Source organism: Bos javanicus, chromosome 2 (assembly GCF_032452875.1).
Source record: "Bos javanicus breed banteng chromosome 2, ARS-OSU_banteng_1.0, whole genome shotgun sequence".
Classification (NCBI taxonomy): domain Eukaryota; kingdom Metazoa; phylum Chordata; class Mammalia; order Artiodactyla; family Bovidae; genus Bos; species Bos javanicus.
The window spans coordinates 28,094,950-28,122,785 of record NC_083869.1 but is presented as its reverse complement, the minus strand read 5'-3'; the positions used below and the strand labels follow the sequence as shown (position 1 = coordinate 28,122,785).

The 27,836-nt window shown below is 42.2% G+C and overlaps 1 protein-coding gene and 1 pseudogene across 3 annotated transcripts in view; one reads left to right on the top strand and one right to left on the bottom strand.

Moving 5' to 3' along the window:
- Window positions 1-27,836, bottom strand: part of STK39 (serine/threonine kinase 39) — a 319,217-nt gene that overhangs the window by 147,011 nt on the left and 144,370 nt on the right. The gene's annotated exons all lie outside the window — the stretch shown is intronic.
- Window positions 5,035-6,446, top strand: LOC133235253 (tudor domain-containing protein 10-like; annotated as a pseudogene).

The following is a 27,836-nucleotide window of genomic DNA, read 5'->3' as shown; positions in this document are numbered from 1 at the left end:
ACAAGACAATGAAAGCATTGTGTCCTCGATGAAGTCCTCGGCCACCTCGCTCTCCTCAACACACCTTGGCGTCCATGCATCGTTCCCTCCCAGTGCTGACCCTGATGCTCCAGATGTGGTTTCCTGTCCAAGGCCTCCCCTCGACTGTGCAGCCACCACCCCTGAGTCGCCCAGGCTCAAATCTCACTGTCAACATTTTTAACTTTTTATTTTATATTGGAGTATAGCCGATTAACAATGTTGTAATAGTTTCAGGTGCACAGCAGTGTGACCCAGCCATACACAGACATGTATCCATTCTCCCCCAAACTCCCCTCCTGTCCTGTTAGGCTGCCACATAACATTGAGCAGAGTTCCCTGTGCTATACAGTAGGTCCTTGTTGATTATCCATTTTAAACATCGCAGGGTGGACCTGTCGATCCCAAACTCCCTAACTATCCCTTCCCCCCTTACTATCAACTTTCATTCTTCTCTTGGGATACTTACAGATGATGGCTGTCTTACCTATGGACTCCAGCACAGTCCTGGAACTTGATACATGAAAAGCCAGTGTCTTTAGAATCACCACCCTCTAGAGTCCTCTGGGTCGTACACCATGCCTCCTCTGCATGGAGCCTCTGAACATACATAAGTCTCCACTGACCTCAAAATTTTCTCAACCCCCAAGCTATGACAGACTCCTACTGCCCTTTCCCATCAAGCTTTGAAAAATTACCCACTAGCACTTCCTTACCATCTCTTTACTCATTAAATCTGAATATCCAACTTCTCCCCTTACTGCTAAAACTGAGCTAGATCCAATGTCCTTTGAGAAGACCTCATTTTCCTTCCCCTCACTGCAGAAATCAAAACCGCTGACCACTTCCACCTTCCTGGCTCCTGTGATGGCACTTTCTTTCCCTTTGTCCTCCACCTGGCCCATTACTGCTCCCCAAGGACTTCACCACGGTCCCTGTAACATCCTCCTTAGCAATCTCACCTGACCACGTGGTCTCCACAACAGCCTCCATGGAGAGGACTGCTAAATACAGCTCTTTCGGTCGTGGTCTCTACTGAGTCCCACATTTCTGTCTTCCTCAAACTGAAGTCCCAATAGAGTTTCACACTCCAATAGATGGCAACAAGCCTGGCACCTCTTTCCCCTCCTCAACTTCCACCCTTCTGCCCACATGGCCTCAGTGTCTTTCCAGCATCTCCCTTGTGTGATTTGCTCCTCTCTCCATCATTCGCCAAGATCTTTCAACTCTGATGTTTTAATAGTGCTGACTCATGTCCTTTCCTCCCCACACCTCTGCCATGGTCCTAGCTGAAACCTGCACTGACTCATGCCTCAAGGTCTTTAACAGCTTCTGCTGGCCCATGGCTCCTCCTTCAGGCTGCCCACGACTCTCCACTTTTCCAATCCAAATTCCACAGCTGCCTCCCTGCTTCCAGGGTGCCCTTCATTGGCTCCTCACACCTTAGAGCACCACCTCCAAAATCCATGGATTAGGACTCAAGGCTCTTCATATTCTGGACCTAAAGTGAAGTGAAGTCGCTCAGTCGTGTCCGACTCTTTGCAACCCCGTGGACTGTAGCCCACTAGGCTCCTCTGTCCATGGGATTCTCCAGGCAAGAATACTGGAGTGGGTTGCCATTTCCTTCTCCAGGGGATCTTCCCGACCCAGGGATCGAACCAAGGTCTCCTACATTGCAGGCAGACGCTTTACCCTCTGAGCCACCAGGGAAGATTCTGGACCTAATCCAACTTTAAAATCTCATTTTCTACTGCTTCTCTTCATGTTTTTATGCCTGATCATACAACTTACCTAGATCCTTCATTAAAAATGCAGACTGTCAGGTCCTACTCAAGACCAAATGAGGCAAAAACTCCCAGGATTCACTGTGACTAGCCAAAAAGGATGGATGTTTTGGGAGTGGGGAGGCACGTGCTCCGTGTGTGTGCATGTGTGTGTGCTTAGTCACTTCAGTGGTGTCTGACACTTCGCGACCCCGTGAACTGCAGCCCACCAGGTTCCTCTTTCCAGTGGTGGTGGAGTGGAAGGTTAAATAAACAGCCTAAAATAAGCTGATTTAATTATCTAAATTAATTTGTCTCCCATAGTATTGATAACTGCTCCTAAGATCAAATTATACTGGTGGTGGTTTAGCTGCTCAGTCATGTCCGACTCTTTGCAATCCCATGGACTGTAGCCCGCCAGGCTCCTCTGTCCACGGGATTCTCCAGGCCTAGAATACTGCAGTGGGTCGCCATTTCCTTCTCTAGGGAATTATATTGGTAGGGCAAGAGAAAGAAGAGGGGGGAAAAATGCTCAAATCCCCACTATTATCAGAAACCTTTACTGAGTCCTCTAGCCATGCTCTCCCTTTAATCACAAAACTCCCTTACAATTACCCATAATCTTTCCATATACATAAATGTCTACTACAAAGAGGAAGGAAATGCTTTTCTTGTCCTTGTCCCAATCATGATGACAATGAAATAAAATAATCAATTTTATTATCTGGGATAAAGCTCTTTAATCAATAAATGCTATTTTCCCAAGAAAAATAACTGAAGCAGAAACCTTAATGTGTATCTACTATGTTTTATTTTAAACATTAATTATATTATCTAACTGTTAAATATAGGGTTATAATATTAAGATTCATGTAGTTTTATATTTTTCACATCACAGAGAAGAATGTTTTTTAATCTAATTTCACTACAATACACATTTTAATGATATTGGTTGAGATTATTGGAATATAAAATTGATTCACATTATAGAAAATTTGGGAAATAAAGAAAAGAACAAAGATGAAATTAGTATTTTTCCACTAGGTGACAGCACAACATAGCAGTTGCCAACCAAAGGGCTTTTGTATCAGACAGATTTGAGGCTAAGTTCCAACCCAACCACTCACTGGATATCAATACTCACCCTAAAGGTCCCTCTCTTCACCGGCAAAACTGAGTCACAACACCTACCTCATTAGGTTATAATGAGGACAAAGGAGATGACATGTATAAAACATTTTTAGTCCAGTGCTTTCAGATTTAGCAGGTGTTCAAAAAAGGCTGCTTGGTCATGAATTCTACTCCAGAAAAAAACAAAAATTGGGCATGTCCTCAGCCTCAAGAACCCCCAGAAAATGAATCACTGTAGACTCTATCCAAATACAAGGAGTTTTAAAACCTGCCACAGACTTACCAATTTTCTTAGAAACATCCAGCCTGATATGACTATTTTTGGATATGTGAGCTCATCATTATGAACACAGTTAATAAATGAGTGGATGAAGATGGCATCAGGCCAGAACTGTTCTCTAAAGTCTCCATACAAGAAGAAAGATGTGGCACTCAGGTTATAATGTTATAATGAGATTTAAAGTATTAATGATACAATGTCTGAATTAAAGATAAACTCCCTTATGAGAACTTTTCTATATTTAAATTCTGAATTATACTCTTATAAATATCTTTGTTGAATCAGTGAGCATAGAAAAAATCTTGCAAAGGATATAATTGTGCCCCAAATGACCACAAGGGAGAGAGAACAAGCTATAAACTTATTATTGTAGGACCATGTCTTAACACATGCCTCTGTGTCCTTGACCTACTAAGCTTGGTTTCCTAACACCAGCCTGGGTTAAAGTTGACAAGTACCACCAAGTAGACCATTTCTCCAGCACTCGAAACTATCCAGGTGATACAATGCAACCAGAGATAACGTCTTTGAAAATGTTAGCATTCTACTACATCATTAAAGAGAGAAAGAAAGTAACGCTAAGTCATGTCCAACTCTTGTGATCCCATGAACTGTGGCCTGCCAGGCTCCTCTGTACATGGGATTCTCCAGGCAAGAATATTAGAGTAGGTTGCCATTTCCTTCTCCAGGAGAACTTCCTGACCCAGGAATTGAACCCAAGTCTCCCACATTGCAGGCAAATGCTTTACCAACTGAGCTATAAGGGAAGCCCACTACATCATTGCTGACTGCTTTTTAATGACACAAAAATTCTTCCATATCTATCTGAAACAGAAATACTCCTTCCAAAAATATACACGCACATAAGTATTCATGTGTCTATACCACATTTTCACTAAATCACATGCATTTTCAGATCCTCTTCACAGAGGAGTCCTCCTTATGTAGGTTCCACAGAACAGACACATTGCCCAGCTTGTGATCCCTGAATTCCAGAACCTTGGACCCTAACTGGCACACTTTAGATGTCCAACCAAGAGCAGTACAATGAAAGAAGTCATACAGTCAGTAAATGCTTGAATTTATGCCAGAATTTATGTCCAATGATTCTGCTTTGCAATATGCGATAGAATCATGGTCAATAAAGGTGCTAAATTCAGCATTTACTGAGTTCTTCCTGTATGCTTTTCATTTTACAAACCTGTCTCCAACACCTACAAGAGCTGTGCAAATAGGTACAATGGATAAGAGTCTCAAAAATAAGAGCCTCATCAAAGCTGAATTATAATATTTATTGGAAGTCTCACAGCAAGCTAACACTAACCCTTTCTCAAAATTCATGTAGAGTAATTGAAACAACTGTGTAAGACAACCCGAAGTCCTCACCAGATTTATTCATCTTTACTCTTCAAGTATCCCAACCTAGAATAGTGGCTAGCATATTGTAAGCATCAACAAATGTTTGATCTTTTTTATCAAGTGCACTTATTTTAATAATCGAAATAAATATTTGTTGCAAAGGAAAGAGGGCATGAGAAAGGACAACTGTTAAGTATACACTCAAGGTACACTTGAATTTTCTCATTCAAGGTCTGCACAATCATTGTTATCTAGTATCTTTTATTTCCTCTTACAGGAAGATTAGAAATCTCCACCTATCACAAGGTGATTTTGAAACTACACCTATTGGACTTTATCACATGCTATCTTGGCTAGTTTATCATGGCAACAAGACTGTGGGCCTGCTGCCTCCCAGATGCTGAACCTGAGGGGTGGATATGCCTTGTACTCCTGACTGGGATACCATCAAGGACACGTTCTCAGTAGACCATTTGCAGCAACATGGATATGACAGTAGATGAAATACGTCAGAAGGAGAAAGACAAATACCACATGACATCACTTATATGTGGGATCAAAACTACGACACAGGTGAACTTATTTACAAAACAGAAACTGGCTCACAGACATACAGCACAGACTTGTGGCTGCCAAGGTGGATGGCAGGTGGCGGAGTGATGGATTGGGAGTTTGGAATTAGCAGATGCAAACTATTACCGGGTTGGCCACAAAGTTCATTCAGATTCTTACGTAAGATATTACAGAAAAACCCAAAGGAACTTTGTGGCCAACCCAATATATATAGAATGGATAAATAACAAAACCCTACTGTACAGCATGGGGAACAATAGTCAATATCCTATAATAAACCATAACAGAAAAGAATATGAGAAGAATACATATACACACATAATATTCTGAGGAGGAAATCCAATGCCTTCTAAAGGACTTCAGCCCTCTCCCTGTCCACAGAGTCCAGAATGGCTGCACACGCTTCGCGTTCATAGATCTGGGCTCTGTGCACAGACTGCACTTGCAATCCAGGTACCGAATGGGAAGCACTGCCACAAACGAAAGCTGTACGTGAATCCCGACAACAGGTCTCCCAAGAGGACCCCTGCCGTGACTGAGCGGCCCCACGCACTGCCGATTTTGGAGACGCCCTCTGCTCAAAGATTTGCCAGAACCACTGCTTGTCCACAGCTCACTCCTAAGGCTTCTGGTGAGCCCTGTGAGACAGAGAAACCCAAGACAAGCTTCTCTGCAGTTCCCATGGAAATGAGAGGGTCCTTCTTGGTGCTGCTCCTGAGGGAATGTTTCCGAGACCTGGGCTGGCTGGCCACCATCCCCAGCATCAGCAGAGAGGTGGGGCTGCTGGTGACCAGTACTGTCCCTCAAACCCCCTTCTTCTGGGCCATGCACATCACCGAGACTCTGCAGCAGAACATGCAGGCCCTGTTCAGCACCCTGGCCGAGGCGGAGCAGCAGCAGACCTACCTGCACGACTTGGCAGTACATCACAGGACCCCCGGTCTGGCGAGTACCACCTGGGCGATTAGGGACAAGCCTAGAACAGGTGCAGGGTGCTGGACCATGTGGACTCCTGGGCAGTGGTCATATTCGTGGATTTTGGCCAGTCAGCCACCATCCTGGTGCAGTCCCTGCACAGCCTGGACAGTGACGACTTCTGGACCATCCCCCCACTTCCACCCTACTTAGCCATTCATGCTGGAGAAAGGTATTTTGAGTTTGAATCAGGTTACCCAGCACATCCTTGAAGGGAAAATCACCAGTGCTTTGAACTTGGGAGTCGCACATCCTGAAGTCTGAAGAGTTTAAGTGACGTGGCTACAATCAGCAAGTTCCCTCTCCCATCTAGGTTCTGCCTGCCCTGCCCTTTTACTCTTGAGGTCCTGGGGGTGAAAAAGGTCACAGTGGTGCCTAGAACTGATTGGATTTCCCTTTGCCTTCCCCTGGCTCACTTCTCAATGTGTCATGTGTCTTCACCGCGAACATCTGAACCAAACAGGGAGGCTTCCATGAGGTTGAAAGTCTGATGTGGCCAGTGTATTCTCTCCTGTCTCTTCTTTGTACCCCTAGAGCATAATCTAAGTTGCCCTGACAGATTCTGGAGAATGGAGAGGCCCATTGCTTTATTTTCCTGGCATCCCACTGTAGAATCAGGTAGGGAGCATCTAAACCCTGATCTGTCAGCTTGGTGAATAAATGTTGGCATGCTTCACACACAAAGAAAATTTTCACTGGATTGAGAATATCAGGTTGATAACAAGCTTCATAATTTCTTCATGTCACAATGACTTGGCAATATCCAGATGCAGAGGCCAAAAAAAAAAAAACAACTTAAAAAAATGATATAAACATTAAAAAAAACTGTAATAGGAAACCAAAATTTCATTTTATACCGACTCTACTTGTTACCAAGAAACCTTGAGAGACGATGGAGAAACCTCCAATGCTTTTGATTGCCCAGCCTATTTTGAGAGAGAAGTTTGGAAAGTGAAATGGCCAAAGACAGCCTGCATGGAGAAAAATTAAAAAGCTGAGAGCCTGGGAACTCTGAGGCAGGCTAATCAGTCTCTGAAAAGTCAATAGCAGACAGAGCCATGAATCAATTCAAGCAGTTCATCATGGCTAATTGAAAAATTTGCTGACTCTTTCAAGGTTTATATTGCATCCACAATTGGGAAACTCAAAAGTCTTCTTACAGTGGCAAGGTTCAAGGCCAAATGAAAGTCATCTGAAGTCAAAATAATCCAAGACCATGTTAGATGGAGCCACAGGGCCTCTACAGCTGCTCTCCTGTAGAAGGAGAGAACTCTGATTTACTTCTAGAACTGGGCTCCGGGTTAGGCCGGGGAGCCACCCGATCCAGGATAAGGTGTTTCAAACAGTTTCATCACTTGTTCGAAAAAGAAAAGCCTACCTTTATTGAGTATTTACCTAGTATACGGCTTATTTCACTACACTAAGAACTTCGCTGTGCATTATCCTGTGTGTGTGCATGTGGCCATATACATATAGCTTTGGTGGTGGTTTAGTCACTAAGTCATATCTGACTCTTGTGACCCCATCGACTGTAGCCTGCCAGGCTCCTCTGTCCATGGCATTCTCCAGGCAAGAATACTGCAGTGGGTTGCCATTTCCTTCTCTTTAGATATAATTCACCTATGACACAATTCATCTATTTAAAAAGTATAAGTCATAGAGTAACCATCACCACAATCAATTTTAGGCAAATGTTATCACCCCCAAAAGAAACTCCATGTCCAGTAGCAGTTATTCCCTATTTCCTGCACAGCCTCCAGTCCTAGACAATCACTCATCTACTTTCTGTCTCGAATCACTTGCCTTTTCTGGGCATTTCACCTAAACAGAACATGCAATACACTGCCCTTTTTTCCATTCATTAGCTGATGACATTTGGGTTGTTTCCAATTTGGGCACTTAAGAATAATGCTGCCATAAACATTTGTGTACAAGTTCTGGTGTTTTCTCCTCAGCACATATCTGAGTGGCATTTCTGGATCATGTGTTAAGTTCTGAGGAATTCCCAAAGCAGCTGCCTATTTTACATGCCCACCAGGAGTGTCTGAGGCTTCCAATGGCCCCACATCCTCACTAAAGCATGTTGCATCTGTCCCTGGTTACAGCCGTCCTCCTGGGCACCAGGCGGGGTCTTGCTGTTCTGATTTACACCTCCCCCTCTCGCATCATCTCACTTAATCCTAATGGCGATCCCATGAGGTAAGAACCAGCCCTCACTCCTGTATGGTACACAAAGAAACTGTGGCTTGGAGAGCAGAAGCAACTGGCTGAAGGTCTGGTCGTGTGCAGACTCGGCGCCCCGCAGAGCCCCCTTGAGAGCATGACACATCTGCAAGGCCTCACACCATCCTAAGGAGGGAGAACCGGATGACCTCCTAAAGGTCTTTCCAGCTGGGAAATTCTGGCCTCATGAATTCACACTGCGTAAGTCTCTTCTCTAGGTGCACTGTCACTTGGGCCCCCAAATCAGTAACATCTGAACTTCTTCTGAGTAGGAGGGTTGTTTTCTAATCATAATAAGATGAGGTTACAACCCAACGTGCCAGCTCAAGGCCAAATCTGAGGCCAACTGGAGTGAGTACACAGGACTTAATCTTGTGACTGAACCATACCAAACTGCCCACGTGCAACTCTTCTAGAACATCAAAGATGGCAATTTCATCTTGTGTGTATTTCGTGAACTAACCTTACTCTTGGCTTTCTATGTACTTTCTTACCCTCAGTTTCCCTTTACCTCCTTTTAGTCATCTACCAAATAAATTTTATCTGGTCAATTGTTTGCATCTTTGCAAAATATCTCAATCTTTTCTGAAATCAAGTGGAGTAGTAAAGAAATAAACATACCAAAGTGTTTTCAAGTAAGCTTCAAAATAGCCCACAGCTGCAGCCTCTTTCATCAGATTGTGTACTTTCCTAAGCAAACTGTTCTCCAAGAAACAGAAAACACTGCTCCTCTCTGTACCTTGACAGGAGAGAAAATGCTTTTATGATATTCTAAATTAGACAAGCTTCCCTAAATAGTTTATGGAAGGAGAAAGACAGGTACTCACTGCCCAGCAGGAAGAAAGGCAGAGAGCAATGATTCATTTGTACACTCACAAATACATGCAAAGGTTGTTTCTCCTGGAGTACCTCTTTGAGATTTTTTTCCTTTGATTTATGTCTAATATTTCATGATACTTTTTGATGACTGAATGCTGTACTGAAGGCCACAGCTAACTATTAGAATTTGACAGGTGTCTAGGAAAATATTCAACACTGCTTTAAATTTTCTTCTCTTCTAAAGGTAATTATTTAGATCCCATAAGGTATATCCATGCTTTAATGCAGTTCTTTCATTTCCAAGACTTTACCTTATCTCAAGAGATCATCACACTAGTACTGACAGATGCATTGACCCAGAGAGAAAACTACAAGCCACAAGTGTCCATCAGTTCAGTACTGCTTAAATAAACTAAGCTGTGTGAGTGTAGAAACTACGATACAGCTGTTAACAATTAGAATGCTACCAGGTGACATGGGAGAAGATACAAATTTTTTATTGAAGAAAACCAAGGTACTTCATCACTGGAATAGTGTGAGGTCATGTGTAAAATGGTACATCACATCTATCTGTATATTTATTCATAAGCAGGATGGATGTGTAACAACACGTCAAGAGTAGTTATCACTGGGCAGTGACAGGTCAGGGAGTTTTTCTACATCTGGCGCTTTTCATTTTTTTCTCATAAAAAGCAGATGTTATTAGCTTTTAACTGAAACACTGTATCTGTTTTTGTCAGAAGCTTAGAAAAGAAGCCCACAATGTGCAGAGCACTGTCCTAGGCAGTAAGAAGTACACAAAATGTGAAAATGAAAGCTAAGAACCCTCAACCTGCTGATAATCTGGCTGGAAAGGTCAGACTTTGCAAAAGAAGCAATTCAGTTGCAAGCAGCATAAGATGGAGCTTCAAAGGGAGTCGAGTGTGCACATGCCATAAATCAGAAAAGAAGAGCAACAGCAAACTGTGCAACTGTGAGCCCATAAGAGAGAAGGGTTTCCTGAGTGTTTGGGAAGGATTTGTGAAGGTGTAGAGTGGAAGGAGAAGAGGGTGACAGAGGATGAGATGGTTGGATGGCATCACCAACTCAATGGACATGAGTTTGAGCAAGCTCCAGGAGATAGTAAAGGACAGGCAAGCCTGGCATGCTGCAGTCCACAAGGTCACAAAGAGTCAGACATGACTGAGCAGCTGAACTCAGTCCTCAGAGTGGAAGGAATAGAAGGAAAGGATGTTTTGAGAAAGTTAGGAAACAGGTGAAAATCTTTATCCTATTTACCAGGACCACTAATTAGTTTAGCTGAAGCCTAGCATCCTGACTGCAGAGTAATGAGAGATAAGAGTTTTAAAAACCACAATGATTTAGAAGATGACTGGGTGATATCTACCCACGATATATACACATACACCCTCTGACCCTGTATTTCTGAGTATTTAGCCTACAGAAAAACTTAAAATACATGCAAACATGACATGTATACACAAAAAATTAATGAAACGATGTTTGTATGGCAAAAGTTTGCAAGCATCCAGATTTCCAATAATCGGGAACTGGATAAATGAATCATATGTCTTGTAAAAGAATATTAGGTAGCAATACAAAAGGATGGGGAAGTTGTATACACACATGGGAATAAATTCAGTGAAAAAACCCAAGATAAAGAACCGTATAACATGTTGCCTTTCTGCATTAAAACGGGTGAAAACTGGGACTGTGTGTTCACACTGGGCAGATAAACAACATATGAAAAACGATTTTAAAAAGGTGACTCTGGCAGAGGTTACGTAGGTTGGATGTTCAAAGTGCTCCTTCGTTATAACTTCCAGAAAACTCATTAGTATGAGAATGAAAGGGAACTCAGTCCACCCTAGTGATTCCGAAGAACTTCAGACCGCTTCCCATGCTCTCCTGCAACCTGATATTCAGTAGGAACAACATGTGGCCTAGGCTCCACTAGGGACAACATAACTCAACGACTGAGCAATCTGCACACAGCTCCAGACCGTGTCGGTACCCTGAAGTCATCTTACGAAACAATGAAAGCCAGCAGATTAGACCTCAGAAAGGCAGGTGGCTGCCTTGTTTCAGTGGGCACACTTCAGAAAATCCCCACAGTATGATGTTATCTAATTGGCTTAGAAATAAGAGGTCTTGGAAAAGGGAATCTGGGCTTTTAAAGTCAATTTCAAATGCAAGCTTAAGCTGACAGAGTGCAGCTGTAAAACCTGGAAAATGAAAGGGAAAATTTTAAATAAGCAAACGCCATTTCTTTGAGGAGCTTATATCTACAAGAAATACCAGTCATGTTGGAGAGGGATTGTGTGGACATGATCACATTTAATTGAGATTTTTAAAGCCAGGATTTGCAGGCTTCATAACCAAAAGGGCAAAACTTTGTGTGAGTAATGACTCCAATTCTGGGAGAAATGTAATCGGCCGGGCCCTACTGAAGGGCTGTGCTGATTCCAGAACCTCAGGCTAGCACTGAAATTCAAGATAAGAATTGCATCTTCCTCTAAAGAACAATGATGGTTTCATGGAAGGCAGTGTTGCCGTGCAGTCTTAGTGAACAGACCTTGAAAAGAGTAATAGATCCTGACGCCAATATATTTGTAAAGTAACAACATATAGTGTGGAGGCAGGAATGAACACTATTTTTAAGCATCAGCTTTAGAGTCAGACTGCCTCTATACACATCCCTACACTTACACTTTAACAGCTGTCAGACTCCCCATAAATTACTTACATTCTATGCACCTCAGTCTCTCATCTGCAATATGGAGACAGAATAGTACCGGCCTTGTAAGGATTTTGTAATGATACAATGAGAAAATATCAGTCAGGCACTTAGCACAGTATTTGCCTAAATTAAGCTCAACAGAGATTAGCTATCATGGTTATTATTCGTGTTACTATTATTGCTGTTACCAGTACTTCCTCTCCGAGAGCTATACATATGTTAGAACTAACACTCAGAAGAACAAACTATATCCAGATTAAGTTACATCTAGGTTGAAGCTTAAACTATAATCCAGAATTACATGGAATAAATACATAATACAAAACTCACTCAGAAAAATTAAAGAACCATTTTTTGATAATCTACTGTTTTGACAACAGATGGATCATCTGGAGAAGGGCAGTTGCTTCACAGTAACACAGCCTTAAACATAAAAAAATTATCTCAGTTATTTTACCATATACATCTACTCAGCATTAATGGCACAGCTGACAAAATATCTTAAAAATAACCATTAGTTAACTTCAGGGCAATTAAACAGAACATCAGAAGTGACTACGATTTTAACCTCAGGTCTTATTGTCAGATATTCTACACTTTGCTTTTTTCTCATTTTAATTCCCAGATGAATCATTTCACAACACGATGAATCAGTTTTTTAAGAACCCATGGGTCTTGGACTGAACCTCCTATAGGAAAATCTTCTGAAAGGTTTTAGGAATCTGGAGCTTTCCAGAATGATGACTCACCTCACTTACCTGCCTACTTAAAAGAAGAAAGCATCTGTCCTAAAAGACATTAGGGATAACTATACTTTATGTATTGAACTAAAACCCAAAAAAGATGTCCTTTTCATTACAGGGGACTGGAATGCAAAAGTATGAAGTCAAGAAACACCTGGAGTAACAGGCAAATTTGGTCTTGGATTACAGAAAGAAGCAGGGCAAAGGCTAATAGAGTTTTGACAAGAGAACTCACTGGTCATAGCAAACACCCTCTTCCAATAACACAAGAGAAGATTCTACACATGGACATCACCAGATGGTCAACATTGAAATCAGATTGATTAGGTTCTTTGCAGCCAAAGATGGAGAAGCTCTATACAGTCAGCAAAAACAAGACTGGGAGCTGACTGTGGCTCAGATCATGAACTTCTCATTGCCAAATTCAGACTTAAATTGAAGAAAGTAGGGAAAACCCCTAGACCATTCAGATATGACCTAAATCAAATCCCTTACGATTATACAGTGGAAGTGAGAAATAGATTTAAGGGACTAGATCTGATAGACAGAGTGCCTGATGAACTATAGACAGAGGCTCGTGACATTGTACAGAAGACAGGGATCAAGACCATCCCCATGGAAAAGAAATGCAAAAAAGCAAAATGGCAGTCTGAGGAGGCCTTACAAATAGCTGTGAAAAGAAGAGAAGCGAAAAGCAAAGGAGAAAAGGAAAGATATAAGCATCTGAATGCAGAGCTCCAAAGAATAGCAAGAAGAGATAAGAAAGCCTTCCTCAGCGATCAATGCAAAGAAATAGAGGAAAACTACAGAATGGGAAACACTAGAGATCTCTCCAAGAAAATTAGAGATACCAAGGGAACATTTCATACAAAGATGGGCTCGATAAAGGACAGTAATGGTATGGACCTAACAGAAGCAGAAGATAGTATGAGGTGGCAAGAATACACAGAAGAACTATACAAAAAAATAATCTTCACGACCCAGATAATCATGATGGTGTGATCACTGACCTAGAGCCAGACATCCTGGAATGAGAAGTCAAGTGGCCCTTAGAAAGCATCACTACGAACAAAGCTAGTGGAGGTGATGGAATTCCAGTTGAGCTATTTGAAATCCTGGAAGATGATGCCATGAAAGTGCTGCATTCAATATGCCAGCAAATTTGGAAAATTCAGCAGTGGCCACAGGACTGGAAAAGGTCAGTTTTCATTCCAATCCCAAAGAAAGGCAATGCCAAAGAATGCTCAAACTACCGCACAATTGCGCTCATCTCACATGCTAGTAAAGTAATGCTCAAAATTCTCCATGCCAGGCTTCAGCAATATGTGAACCGTGAACTTCCAGATATTCAAGCTGGTTTTAGAAAAGGCAGAGGAACCAGAGATCAAATTGCCAACATCCGCTGGATCATGGAAAAAGCAAGGGAGTTTCAGAAAAACATCTATCTCTGCTTTATTGACTAAAGCCTTCGACTGTGTGGATCACAATAAACTGTGGAAAATTCTGAAAGAGATGGGAATACCAGACCACCTGACCTGCCTCTTGAGAAATCTGTATGCAGGTCAGGAAGCAACAGTTAGAACGGGACATGAAACAACAGACTGGTTCCAAATAGGAAAAGGAGTATGTCAAGGCTGTATATTGTCACCCTGTTTATTTAACTTATATGCAGAGTACATCATGAGAAACGCTGGACTGGAAGAAACACAAGCTGGAATCAAGATTGCCGGGAGAAATATCAATAACCTCAGATATGCAGATGACACCACTCTTATGGCAAAAAGTGAAGAAGAACTAAAGACCCTCTTGATGAAAGTGAAAGAGGAGAGTGAAAAAGTTGGCTTAAAGAAAAAGATCATGGCATCTGGTCCCATCATTTCATGGCAAATAGATGAGGAAACAGTGGAAACAGTGTCAGACTTTATTTTTCTGGGCTCCAAAATCACTGCAGATGGTGATTGCAGCCATCAAATTAAAAGATGCTCACTCCTTGGAAGGAAAGTTATGATGAACCTAGACAGCATATTAAAAAGCAGAGACATTACTTTGCCAACAAAGGTCCGTCTAGTCAAGGCTATGGTTTTTCCAATGGTCATGTATGGATGTGAGAGTTGGACTGTGAAGAAGGCTGAGCGCCGAAGAATTGATGCTTTTGAATTGTGGTGTTGGAGAAGACTCTTGAGAGTCCCTTGGACGGTAAGGAGGTCCAACCAGTCCATCTTAAAGGAAATCAGTCCTGGGTGTTCATTGGAAGGACTGATGCTAAAGCTGAAACTCCAATACTTTGGCTACCTCATGTGAAGAGTTGAGTCATTGGAAAAGACTCTGATGCTGGGAGGGATTGGGGGCAGGAGGAGAAGGGGACGACAGAGGATGAGATGGCTGGACGGCATCACTGACTCGATGGACCTGAGTTTGACTGAACTCCGGGAGTTGGTGATGGACAGGGAGGCCTGGCATGCTGCGATTCATGGGGTCGCAAAGAGTCGGACACGACTGAGCGACTGAACTGAATTGAACGGATACTTTGTGTGTGGCATATACGTGTTTGTGGGCCTCTGTAAAGCACTTAAATGCAGAATTATTAACCTCTCTGTCTGATTATTTTCATCTTTCTATCTGCCTGTGTTGCATTCTTGGTAATTTCTTCAGTTTACCAGTTGTTTTTTCATCTGTGTCTAATTTTCAAAAATTTTTTCATCTAAGACCTTCCACTGATAATTTTTGTTTATTTCTCTTACTTTGACAGTTATAAAATTCATATCTAAAATATGTTTATTTTTCAGATCTGCTGATCATTTTTGATATTTTGTTTGTTCTTTTTCAGGATTCTATTTTCTATTTCTTTAAATATTTCATATATAGTCTTTTTAAATAGAAAGCATAATATAATTCCCATATCTGAATTTCTTTGGGGTGGCAGCTAAATTACTTATTTTTAATGTTTTATTTTTATTTGGAGGAAAGTGTTCCTTCAAAGAGTATTTGTGTTTGCTTCTACCAGAAATCAAGAGGCACCAACTACATTTTACCCACCTTCCAAGTCAGGAGTTTATCAGCTAAATTCAGGAGTCCTGGGCTCAACTTTTAGTTGTCAAACTTCAAAATAAATTAAACTCAGTGCACAGGCTAAACAAACATGGGTTAGCTCTCTTCCCTTGTTGCTGCAGAGTTAATACAGTCATTCACCCTCACAGGTCACACCCACCTACCTTTCAACCTCCAGCTGTTTCTTTTCCCCTGTTTTTGGATCCTTATATAATTGTCTTCACTTTCTTTGAACCCAGAAATGCAGTATAATCTATGCTTAAGGTAGGATCCCATTATTGGGATACTCATTTTATTTCTCAGATGCACACAGTAAGGGGAAAATATACTCTAAAATAAGAAAAATTCACTCCAAAAATTAGTGATTTTCCCTTTATAAATTCAAAGGGAAGTTTTCAGTATTTATTTGAATTCCCCTTTTATATTATTCTGTATTTTCTAAGCTTCTTGGAAGTTTAAATGTAACATGTGATGTCAGACCTTGCACCATGCTCAATTCCAACAGAAACAAACAAACCTGCCCTGTTCCCTCCAAACACTGGTAAGAAATAAGAAATAAATAGTCATTACAGGAGGGTTGAAAGACATCTAGCCCAACTTCCCAGTGGAGTCAAAAATCAATCTCACCACATTCATTCATTTGGCCAGCATCTACGAAGCAGGGAGTTTGTCACAGAACACGGTAAGCAGTGAAGATGGCCAAGTAAGACGGTCCCTGCTCCTCAATGAAGCTTTAACCTACTAATTCATCTTATTTTCGTCAGCTGGCTTCAGTATATCCAATAGAAAAAGAAATAGCACTAAACCAGCAGCCAACAGCAGTGATCCAGATCTTGGTCACTGATTGAAAAATCCATTAAATCTCCAGAGAACTCAATATCTGGTCTCTACACCAGGAGGACAGGTTCAGGCCAGCAGTCTCCATGAACTCCAAAGCTTTCTCAAAATCTCCTATACCAAAATTTTAAACTTCCAGATGAAGTTTTTTGTTTGGTTTTTTTTTTTTTTGATGGTTCACAGAATTTTAATATTCAGTAGTTTGGATGATTACATCACAAACTAGTCACCTTATGGCACATGTAGAAAATAACAATATTTATACAGCTCACGGGATGACATGCTAGACTGATTTACAGCAACTGGCCCCAGAACACCAGCCATCCCAAGCCCTGCTCAACTGCCCTGAGTGATGGGGTGATCAGGAGCTTGGCTCATCGGTCACCCACTCACCGTCCACTGCTGTGCTCTGGCCACTGGTCGGGAAGTGCTGGTGGAGATGACAGCTAGGGTCTCTTCCAGTCCTGTGGGTCCTTCATGGTTTTAATTCCAGTCTATTTAATCTCTGGACAGTTTCCACTGTTAGAAACTCTCCTATAGTGTGAGCCCACGGCTATTTCCTGACCTTCTCTTCACTGCCCAGATATGAACTCCCCAACAACTCTGCACGTGGGTATGCCAAAGGCTCATCCATCCATCCTGCCACCTCAACATGTGAGACTGCCCCCACACCTTCTTATATTATGCACTGAAGAAACCAGCATTAGGAGGAAGGCAGAAACTGGTACCTAATAACGCCAGTAAAATGAGAGCACTCTCAAGACAGAAGGCCCACTTGAATAGGGAATACAAGATCTATTAAGCAACACCACAAGACACCAGTTTAAGAAGACATCGAAGCCCTGCTTCACAGGGATAGCCCAGTGAGCAAGTGATGGGATGCTGCTAAGATAGGTCCTACAAGCAACAACCATAAGGGGCTGCTCCAGCAGAGTTCAGAGTATAAATGACACAGAGGAAGGGACCACATACCCCAAAGGTGAGTAAGAAAAAGGAGCATTTTAGTTGTGTGGCTAAATAATTGGCGGTGGGGGCGGAGGGGGAAGGACTATTAATTTTTTGTGAAGTGAGCTTAGCAATATAATTTCCTTTCAAACCTGAGACAGACCAGAAGACTTGTCTCAATCCCCAGTATAACCATTGACTGACCTGCTTATGAAAATTGCAAAGTCCTGGGTCAGGGCCCCAGACCCACTGAATGCTGATCTCTGGTTAAGGAGCCTGGGTATCTGGGTATCAGATCAACTAGGTAGTAAGCTTCTGTAAGGAAAAATGACCAAGAATATCACTCAAGGTGGTGAATAAGAGAAAAGCAAGAGGCTCCCAGGAAGTACCATCCTATCACAGGAAGCTTCAGCGGGGGAGGCTGGCTTAGAAGTCATTTATTTCACAAAACTTTTACTTTATTCTAACAGATAAACTCATTATAGCTGTTAAAAATACATTAAATAGGGAAGCTTTCCAACTGTAACTTAAATTTTCGTAAGTAAACACAGGAACTAGAAATTGTAATATTAAAACAGGAACAAATAATAGAGTTCCAGTCAAACTTCAGTAATCTGAAGTCCTCAAGGAAACTAGAAAGACTGCGTGTGTTGTCAGAAGAACAGTTTTATTTGAAGAACAAGGGTTAGCAGCTGAGGTTCTACAGAGACAGGAAGAGGGAAGGAAACAGAGGGATCCAATTCACTAACCTTAGACTTTAATTTCCTTGAGAAAATAAAAGTCAATCCTCACATGACATTTAAATACTTCCTCCTGCTCACTCGTGGAATACACCCTCCTTCCTTACAAAACGTCCCCTGATGCACAGCGAGGGAAGGAGATGAAGGCACAGGCAGTAATGAATCCCTGCTATGTTACAGATGCTATAAAAGCATCTGATAGGATAAACTGTCACATTTAAATGTCACAAAACTCTTGAAGTTTGGGAAGGTGAGAAAAGCAATGCTCCCAGAACCTGAGTGACTCCCCCAAGGTTTAACATCAGCCAGGGGGCAGCCAGGGGGAAGTATAATCTCAAGCCTATACTTTTTAAAAGACATGCTATGGGACTGCCCTGGTGGCTCAGTGGTAAAGAATCCATCTGCCAATGTAGGAGACGTGGGTTCGATCCCTGATCCAGGAAGATCCCACGTGCTGCCAAGCAACTAAACCCAGGCACCACAACCGTAGAGGCTGTGCTCTAGAGCCTACGTGTCACAACTACTGAAGCCCAAGTGCCCTAGAGCCTGTGCTTCGCAACAAGAGGTGCCGCTGTAATGAGAAGCCCATGCGTCACACATAGTGAATAGCCCCCATGGGCCCAGATCAGATCAGTCGCTCAGTCGTGTCCGACTCTCTGCGACCCCATAAATTGCAGCACACCAGGCCTCCCTGTCCATCACCAACTCCCAGAGTTCACTCAGACTCACGTCCATCGAGTCAGTGATGCCATCCAGCCATCTCATCCTCTGTCGTCCCCTTCTCCTCCTGCCCCCAATCCCTCCCAGCATCAGAGCCTTTTCCAATGAGTCAACTCTTCGCATGAGGTGGCCAAAGTACTGGAGTTTCAGCTTCAGCGTCATTCCTTCCAAAGAAATCCCAGAGCTGATCTCCTTCAGAATGGACTGGTTGGATCTCCTTGCAGTCCAAGGGATTCTCAAGAGTCTTCTCCAACACCACAGTTCAAAAGCATCAATTCTTTGGCACTCAGCCTTCTTCACAGTCCAACTCTCACATCCATACATGACCATTAGAAAACCCATAGCCTTGAATAGATGAACCTTTGTTGAACCTTTGTTGGCAAAGTAATGTCTCTGCTTTTGAATATGCTATCTAGGTTGATCATAACTTTCCTTCCAAGGAGTAAGCGTCTTTTAATTTCATGGCTGCAGTCACCATCTGCAGTGATTTTGGAGCCCAGAAAAATAAAGTCTGACACTGTTTCTACTGTTTCCCCATGTATTTCCCATGAAGTGATGGGACCGGATGCCATTATCTTCGTTTTCTGAATGTTGAGCTTTAAGCCAACTTTTTCACTCTCCACTTTCACTTTCATCAAGAGGCTTTTGAGTTCCTCTTCACTTTCTGCCAAAAGGGTGGTGTCATCTGCATATCTGAGGTGATTGATATTTCTCCCGGCAATCTTGATTCCAGCTTGTGTTTCTTCCAGTCCAGCGTTTCTCATGATGTACTCTGCATAGAAGCTAAATAAACAGGGTGACAATATACAGCCTTGACGTACTCCTTTTCCTATTTGGAACCAGTCTGTTGTTTCATGTCCAGTTCTAACTGTTGCTTCCTGACCTGCATACAGATTTCTCAAGAGGCAGGTCAGGTGGTCTGGTATTCCCATCCCTTTCAGAATTTTCCACAGTTTATTGAGATCCACACAGTCGAAGGCTTTGGCATAGAGATAGATGTTTTTCTGGAACTCTCTTGCTTTTTCCATGATCCAGCGGATGTTGGCAATTTGATCTCTGGTTCCTCTGCCTTTTCTAAAACCAGCTTGAATATCTGGAAGTTCATGGTCCACATATTGCTGAAGCCTGACTTGGAGAATTTTGAGCATTACTTTACTAGCATGTGAGATGAGTGCAACTGTGCGGTAGTTTGAGCATTCCTTGGCATTGCCTTTCTTTGGGATTAGAATGAAAACTGACCTTTTCCAGTCCTGTGGCCACTGCTGAGTTTTCCAAATTTGCTGGCATACTGAGTGCAGCACTTTCACAGCATCATCTTTCAGGATTTGGAATAGCTCAACTGGAATTCCATCACCTCCACTAGCTTTGTTCATAGTGATGCTTTCTAAGGCCCAGTTGACTTCACATTCCAGGATGTCTGGCTCTAGGTCAGTGATCACACCATCGTGATTATCTGGGTCGTGAAGATCTTTTTTGTACGTTCTTCTGTGTTACCTCTTCTTAATCTCTTCTGCTTCTGTTAGGTCCATACCATTTCTGTCCTTTATCGAGCCCATCTTTGCATGAAATGTTTCTTTGGTATCTCTGATTTTCTTGAAGAGATCCCTAGTCTTTCCCATTCTGTTGTTTTCCTCTATTTCTTTGCATTGATTGCTGAAAAAGACTTTCTTATCTCTTCTTGCTATTCTTTGGAACTCTGCATTCAGATGTTTATATCTTTCCTTTTCTCCTTTGCTTTTCACTTCTCTTCTTTTCACAGCTATTTGTAAGGCCTCTCCAGAGAGCCATTTTGCTTTTTTGCATTTCTTTTCCATGGGGATGGTCTTGATCCCTGTCTCCTGTACAATGTCACGAACCTCATTCCATAGCTCATCAGGTACTCTATCTATCAGATCTAGTCCCTTAAATCTATTTCTCACTTCCACTGTATAATCATAAGGGATTTGATTTAGGTCATATCTGAATGGTCTAGTGGTTTTCCCTACTTTCTTCAATTTAAGTCTGAATTTGGCAATAAGGAGTTCATGGTCTGAGCCACAGTCAGCTCCTGGTCTTGTTTTTGCTGACTGTATAGAGCTTCTCCATCTTTGGCTGCAAAGAATATAATCAATCTGATTTCGGTGTTGACCATCTGGTGATGTCCATGTATAGAGTCTTCTCTTGTGTTGTTGGAAGAGGGTGTTTGTTATGACCAGTGCATTTCCTTGGCAAAACTCTATTAGTCTTTGCCCTGCTTCATTCCGTATTCCAAGGGCAAATTTGCCTGTTACTCCAGGTGTTTCTTGACTTCCTACTTTTGCATTCCAGTTCCCTGTAATGAAAAGGACATCTTTGTTGGGTGTTAGTTCTAAAAGGTCTTGTAGGTCTTCATAGAACCGTTCAACTTCAGCTTCTTCAGCGTTACTGGTTGGGGCATAGACTTGGATTACTGTGATATTGAATGGTTTGCCTTGGAAACGAACAGAGATTATTCTGTCGTTTTTGAGATTGCATCCAAGTACTGCATTTCGGACTCTTTTGTTGACCATGATGGCTACTCCATTTCTTCTGAGGGATTCCTGCCCGCAGTAGTAGATATAATGGTCATCTGAGTTAAATTCACCCATTCCAGTCCATTTCAGTTTGCTGATTCCTAGAATGTCGACATTCACTCTTGCCATCTCTTGTTTGACCACTTCCAATTTGCCTTGATTCATGGACCTGACATTCCAGGTTCCTATGCAATATTGCTCTTTACAGCATCGGACCTTGCTTCTATCACCAGTCACATCCACAGCTGGGTATTGTTTTTGTTTTGGCTCCATCCCTTCACTCTTTTTGGAGTTATTTCTCCACTGATCTCCAGTAGCATATTGGGCACCTACTGACCTGGGGAGTTTCTCTTTCAGTATCCTATCATTTTGCCTTTTCATACTGTTCATGGGGTTCTCAAGGCAAGAATACTGAAGTGGTTTGCCATTCCCTTCTCCAGTGGACCACATTCTGTCAGATCTCTCCACCATGACCTGCCCATCTTGGGTTGCCCCACGGGCATGGCTTAGTTTCATTGAGTTAGACAAGGCTGTGGTCCTAGTGGGCCTATGGGCCCACACCACAGCAAAGACTCAGCACAGCCATAAATAAATAAAATTATTTAAAAAATAATAATACTATGCAATTGATACAGAAAAAAATGGGGGTTACAATTTTAAAAGCTATAATTTGGTTAAGATCATAGGGGATCTGAACTAGGACATGAGTATATAACAAAAGCCAAAAAAAAAAAGAGGCAAAGCTCAATATCCAAACGGTGTGGTACCACCCTTCAGCGTAGATGCTGGGCATGGCCGGCACCTGGTAAGGTGCAAGTGCCTGACATCAGACCTCATAACGAGAATTCCAAACCATAAACCCAGGGCTGATGGAAATGGTTTGATCGTTACTCACAGGCTGGCAGCTGGTTTATCATTTGTTTGTTCTGGACAGAAGAGATCGAAGTGACAGAATAACGGGCAGAAACACCTTGTAACAAGGCACGCTCGGCCTCGTCCCCACACTGAAAATAATTCCTTACCCAAGAGCAGACTGAAGAAGAATAGGGCTTGTCATGCTTCTCACCAACAACAGCTCTCTCTGAACTACCTTTAATGGCTCTAAGACTTTAGGTTCCCAAGCTGGGCCCTCCATAATAGGCTCTCTATCGATCATGGTGAATTCTAATCTCTCCTAAAGTTACTGAAAGTCTCAAGGTTGCAAAACTGCTGGAAGTTCTCTCACGCTCTCTACAAAACAGCTGACTGCAGATCTAAGAAAGACTGAAAATAAATGTACAGGGAAAACATTTCAATACCAAAAGTAAATAAGTAATAATACTGAATATCAAACACTAGGTACTGGACTAAGCATGGTGTAAGTAATATAGTACCCTGCAGATGAGAGACCTGAGGCTCAGTGTAAGATTTCAACTACAAAGACTCCCACTTTAGACATCAATAAGCCACCAGACATTGATCATTATAAGGCATATACTCTTCGACCACCCCTAGGAACATTTCCTAAGAAAATAGGTAATATCACACGCAGTAACACACGTACAATGATGTTCATTTGTACAATGATGTTCATTCCAGTATGTGAAGTGAGTGAAAATTGCTCAGTCGTGTCCAACTCCTTGTGACCCTATAGACTGTAGCCCACCAGGCTCCTCTGTCCTCGGAACACTCCAGGCAAGAATACTGGAGTGGATTGCCATTTCCTTCTCCATCATTCCAGTATGGTTAACAACAACAACAACAACAACAACAAAAAAGGAAACGATCTAACTGTCCATCAAGAAATAACTCATTATTAATCACAGTCATTCTTGTAGCAGAATATAATACTGTCATTTAAAATGATTGTATAAATCTATGTTGACACCAAAAAATGTCCACAGGTATCTTAAATGAAAATGCAGGTAGATCATAGAGCAGTAAATACAGCGTAATTCCAATTTTGTTTTCTGGAGAAATGATGGACCTGAGACTGAGGTCAGCTAAGGATGGAAAGCCTAACACCTCCAAACACAGGGGCAAGCAGCTCCTCTAAGAGCCTCAGGCCAGCAGACACATGGAGAACCAGGAGAGGATGCAAGAGAAGTGCTAAAGGTGAGACAGGGACTAGACCGTTCCAAACCCTAGAGGCCTGATGAAGGACTCGGGTTTTCACCCTGGACCACCAATGGGAAGCCCCTGAACAGTCTGCATTTCACAGATGCAGCACAGGGCGCTCAGTGGATGCTCCAGGCTACCCTGGAGTGAGCGCCAGAGCCAGGGTCAGGCTGGGGCCTGTCTGCTCAGCCTACGCTTGGTCGTGAACTTTCAATCACAGACCTCCATGGATCCCTGCTTCCTGACCAAATGCTTTCCCCTCTCCGGGCCTTTTCTGCCTCTTTCCAAGCTTGGTTTCTCATCTTCCTCTTTCCTTCTCTCCGTCATCTACCTCCTTCTGCTTTCCATAAAGTCACAGAGAAAAGCCCACCACTCAGTACCTTGTTCTATTCCCTAAGGGGTCCTTCTGGTCTGGACAAAAAAAGCAGGACCTTCCCAGTTCCTCCCCAACTGATATAATCAGCCAGCAAGCTGGTTGCACAACAATCAAAACAATTTCAAATGGTCTTTTAAATTTGGGTTTAATTAAAGGCTGTTGTTTGAATCTCTTAGCTTTGTTATTGCTTTGTAAGTTCTACAAATGCTCCTTTCCTTTCTGTATGTGTGTATGTAAGGAAAAACAATTTTTTAAAGTTATTATATACTTTTTTAAATCAGTATTTGAATCTGTGGGACTAATTTTAATGGGAAGCTTAGAAAATCCTATATCAAAGCACAACCGCAACTGGGCCTCTTGAATTTTAATTCCTTTTAAAATTACTGAATTTCAAAGTAAGAAATTTTTAAAAATACTACTCAATTGAAAAAAAAAAAAAAAAAGAGTCATCCATCTCTATTATGCCAGTCAAATTTGATTAACATAAAACAAGCAGAGCCCTACACCCGACTCTCCATGATTTTTTAAGCATGTATACCACGCCCTCTGCTGGCCTCTCATTTCATTAAACAACTTGGTAAGAGGCTAGGGAGGAAAGTGCCTGCAATGCGGGGAGACCTGGGTTCGATCCCTGGGCTGGGAAGATCCCCTGGAGGAGTGCAAGGCAACCCACTCCAGTATTCTTGGATGGAGAATCCCATGGACAGAGGAGCCTGGTGGGCTACAGTCCATGGGGCTCGCAAAAAGTCAGACATGGCTGAGCAACTAAGCACAGCTCAGCACAGGGAGGAAAGAGGGCAAAACAAGTGCATTCCTTCCACTGAAAAGGAGTTCTCTTGTTCTGAACCAAGTACAAAATTCTGTCATTTTCTGTCTCGTTCACCTTCCCTTCTCCATAATGTCGGCCTTGTTTTAAAGATTTACAGAATCATGATGTAAGGGTGCAATCTAATTATTTCCCCTAAAATGAGGAAATAAGTAACAGGTAATCCAGAATGAAAGAGTACTAAAAACCAATTTAAATGTAGTTTCAAAATATATTCCTAATTAGATGTGGCTTCAGGTAACAGGAAACCTTATATGCATACTGACTGGGTGAGGAAAATTACAATATGGAAATATGCTGAGTGCCAGGGACTACATTTTTGCTGTCGAATAGTCCAAAGTGGATAATACATAACTGTTAGACAATAAAATCTAACCATTCCATTTTATGATAAGATGGCAAAGGTAAATACAATTAATTGGCTCACCCAAGACTCTCAGCAAATTGGAGATAACAAAGGATTTTCAACCTAAGATCAGATAAACTCCGAGTCATAGACTTGAAATACAAGGATGGAGCACCAACTGAAAAACAGCTTAACAATTCTCCTGCAAAACTAAAAGCAGATTTACTTTGTCCCCGCTCATGCTCTCACACCAACTCCCACAAAGTCTGTCATCGTAACTTCACAACCTTGCTTGCCAAACGTTAATTCCAAAGATACTTACTGATTGACCAAGATACTATGCTGGGAACTGGGGGACAATATGACACCATGCCTGCACCCAAGGAGCTCACAGTCTAGAAGGCAAAAGTGGAAGGAAATAAACTACCAATGATGCCAAGCGCAACAAGGCCCAGAGCAGGAGGAGTGAAGGAAGGATGAACTGTCTGCAGTGCCGGGCTGAGGGGCGGAGGTGTTGCTAAGAGAAAGCTCCACTAAGGAGGTGACAGTGCTAGGAGAAGCCAAAACAGAGTGACCAGTACATGTACCTTCATGGAAAAACACGCATGGGATTTCAGGAGTGTGTTGATTGGAAAGTAGAAGAATCATAATTCTGTAAGACTGTGTCCAGGGTGAGATGGTGAGTGGCTCATGAAAAGCTGGATAGGCAGCCAAACACAGATCACAGGAGCTTTGTGTGGCCCTAACCCTGCAAGTGTTGTTGTCATTGTTTGGTCACTCAGCCATGCTTGTTCCACCCCTACGGACTGGAGCCCACCAGGCTCCTCTGTCCATGGGATTTCCTAGGCAAGAGTACTGGAATGGGTTGCCATTTCTCCAGGGGATCTGCCTCACCCAGCGATTGAATCCACGTCTCCTGCATTACAGGCAGATTCTTTACCACTGAGCCACCAGGGAAGCCCAACCCTACAAGTAACATGGAACTTAATCAGTGGCAGGAACTTGACACTTACCCTGTAATTGACAAGAGGCCACTGACGTTTTAAACCAGGGAGAAGGAACAATCATATTAGAATTCTCACAAGTTCAAAAAGGCATCTGCCAAGTTTTTATACTAGCTTTTCTGCAACCATAGCCAAATTCCTTTCTGTTCCTCATGGTTCAGCTACTTTTAAAAGAAATGGTATTAGTGTGAGTTGTAACAGTGAATAAAGACAAACTTTCTTAATGGTAGTCAGTATATTATCAGTAACACTCAGTGAATACTAGACAGGCAGGCAGTCAGGGCTCTTCTCCTGGCACACGCATGCCAATTAAGTTTCAAAAAGTTAGCAGATGCACACAAGCTTTGGAAAAAGTCGTCAAATTTCCGAAAGGCAAAAATGACGCACATAATGCATTTGAACACACAGATCTCAGAAATCCAATTGGATGTGAAATAAGGCCATTGATTCCGCCGATTCATTTCTGGTAACAGAAAACAATCAGTTCTCTACAAATTCATCTGTATGAACACTATCTCTGATAATATTTTGAGAATGTCATTATGTTTAAATTTCTAAAAGTGGATCTCCAAGATGAGCAAAAGTTTAAAATGCTCTCTTAAGCCATTGGTATTTTTAAAAGATACCTCAATCTGAAAATACAAACATTCGCCCTTAAATGAGGCCGGTGGGATTAGCAAATCACAATTTCCAGAGTGGATCCTCTCTGCTCTAAATCAAATGTCACCAGAAAGAGGCCACTTACCCAGAATGTATGAATTTTTAAATTCAATTCACCAACTGAACTGAAAGTGATGTATGATGCTTTTTCCTCTTCGTTTTTGCTCTATCCTCCGTTCTGCCTAATTCACTCACAGCATAAACACCAGTCAAGCTCCTTATATCAGGCATAGAGCAAAAGGAAAACATCTACAAGGGTTTTTACACGCTGGGAAGCAATTCCTGTCCAGATTCTGAGGAAATTAACTATTCTGATGGCACCCTCTGGTGGCCTAAAGCACTTTTCTGGCCAAAGAGACTTCATTCTAACCTGCCTAAAAGCAACGAATTAAAATTTTTTTTAAATAATGAAAACAATGACCTTATACTCTGGGAACATCTGTCCAGTTAAATCAATAACTTTAACCTTTGGCCAACTGTTCTTTCAGCTTTAAAATAGGAAAAGTAACACCCCCCAATCACCAATCTCCTTCCTGTGAACATGAGCTCCTCAATACAATAAATTCCCAGTTGCTGCCGCTGTTGCTTGGTCCTACGTTGTGTCTGACTCTTTTAGACACCATGGACTGCAGCCCGCCAGGTTCCTCTATCCATGAGATTTCCCAAGCAAGAATACTGCAGTGGGCTGCCATTTCCTTCTCCAGGGGATCTTCCTGACCCAGGGATCAAACCCAGGTCTCCTGTTTGGCAGGTGGATTCTTTACCACTGAGCCACCTGGGCAGCCCATATTCACATAATGGCTGTTCTTAAACAAGAGGAATACAGAAAGAAACACAAAGCAGTAATTGAACATGCATCCTCAAACCTACTTACATCATCAGGAGTATTTACGTTAAATCCACAATGTATGTGGTGACACACACAGAGTTCTGTTCACTTCTTCCCAGTTATGCACTTCGACTCCCCCCTTCTTTACTGATCTGGCTCTGAGGAGAACTGCAGGGACCACTGAACTTTCTGGAAATTTCTTCATCGCCCAGAACTGTATTAATTTGACCACAAAATACAATCATCTTCAAAA